This window comes from Triticum dicoccoides, chromosome 7A, assembly GCF_002162155.2.
Source record: "Triticum dicoccoides isolate Atlit2015 ecotype Zavitan chromosome 7A, WEW_v2.0, whole genome shotgun sequence".
Lineage (NCBI taxonomy): Eukaryota > Viridiplantae > Streptophyta > Magnoliopsida > Poales > Poaceae > Triticum > Triticum dicoccoides.
The window spans coordinates 484,716,870-484,718,872 of NC_041392.1; positions in this window are offsets into that span (position 1 = coordinate 484,716,870).

The following is a 2,003-nucleotide window of genomic DNA, read 5'->3' on the forward strand; positions in this document are numbered from 1 at the left end:
GGGACGGCGGGACGGATGGCGACGGCCGGGGGCGGGGCGAGCGCGGCCGCGACCGGGAGGAGGTGGAGGAGAGGCCGGCGGCTGGGGGCGGGGCGGGCGCGGGCGCGCGGGAGGTCGACGGGGCGGCCGGCGGCGGCGGGGGCGACTAGTAGCGGCGGACGTGGGCGTGGGCGCGGGAGTTGGGAGGATTTTTCCCTCCCGCGCGAGGATAACCGCCAAATGAGGATTGGGATAGGTTTTGTTCCCCAACCCTTATTTTTCAGGGTTGGGAGATGGTTTGAGGGTTGGACCCTTAAAATTTTTTGAGGGTTTGAGAATTAAGGGGTTCTAGTCTATGCGATCTTTGCTCACAAACTGTAAAAAAACAGTTATTTATAAGAGTTTGAGAGTTTGAGGGCTCTGCTAGGATGCTCTAAGAGAGTCTGAATAAGCCCCATACATGCTTAGAGAAGGAGCAATCTAGGACGATGTGCACGTCAGTCTCCGGTTCTTGGTCACATAAACAACAGAGAGGATTGTTCGGCCAGCCTCTCTTTTGTAACCTGTCCGCTGTCCAAATTCAACCAGAGAAATAATTTCACCTTGCCTTCGGCCTTGACCTTCCAAGCAAGGTTTAGCTGTGGCATAGGGATGTGACCAATGAATTGCACATCATAAGCAGCCTTGACCGAATATGTGGCCCGAGCAGAGGGCATCCATGAGATCTCATCAGGATTGCCGGGAAGGTTAACTTGCTGAATTCTTTCCCAGAGCAACAGAAACTAGCCAATAGCTTCAATATAATTAATTCTGTGCACTCCCGTCATCCAAGTGTTCCTCGCAAAGCCTTCGTTGACAGAAATCAGTCTTTGCATCGAGGTGTTGGCAAGCAAGGGAGCAATCTCAGCAGGTTCCTGACCATCTATCCCTGGAAACTGAGTGAATAGCATAAGACTACCACTTTTCGTGCTAGGGTTCCAAAAAAACCACTACATTTTTGTTTGTAACTGATACCTATCATTTTTCTCGTCGGTTGTCTCAAAAAACCCAAATTGCCAGTTGCTAGCGTTTTAAACCATTTTCTGACGGTCTGGGCCTGCCTGTTAGGCCACGTCAGCGCCACGCTTGACGGCGAGGCTGTTAACGGCCGTTACTCTGACCGACCGGTGCGGTCGGATCGCACCCGCTCGCTCGCTCGCTGCCTTTCTCTCTCTGTCGGCAGCAGCTCTCTCTCACTCCTCCTTTCCCCTGTGCTCTCTGTCTCTCCCGACGATGATGGCGGCGAAGAAGAAGGACAACAGCGAGCCTTTGGGCCTTGGGGTGACAGCCGGCGGCGAGGGCGGTGCTCACTCCGAGGTCAACAAGTGGCTAGGCAGCACAAGTTTTCCGACCCAGCGCTCGCCTGGGCCACCGACATAGGAGGTCCAGATCTCGCCGGCGTTCCGCGCGGCCAGGGTAGTGGCCAAATGCATCCACGCGGATCCAGAATGCGGGCACCAGTGGGCCTCCTCACTTGGTGGTGTGGAGTAAGTTATGAATTATCTTTCTTAGTATATTTATGAACTAGGGTTAGGATTTGTTTCTTATATTGTTAATGAATTAGTTTCTTTGATATCATTATGTATACATTGTAAGGAATATATGAATTAGGGTTTAGGTTTGGATGATATGTTGTGCAAGTGAGAAACTATTGCATACTTTTGAACGTGAAAAATCTGAATGTGTTCTTTCTTTTTTGCATAGATTGGATGATGAAGTATGGGAAACGAGGCTGCATTTTCAGGGTAGAGATAACATGGAAAGGAAGTTTTCCTTATCAGAAATGAATTACCTATTATTGTTAGCATTGATTGAACTTGAGGGCTATGGGTTGGATGCCTATATGTCATATGTTAAGGAGGAGGGTAAGGGGCTGGAGGGGATTGAGGTTTTGGACAGTGATGGGAAGGTGGAGGAGATGCTAGATTTGTTTGCTAAGAAGAAAGTATTGAACATAACAGTGAGAGAGGCTAGTGACCCAAATC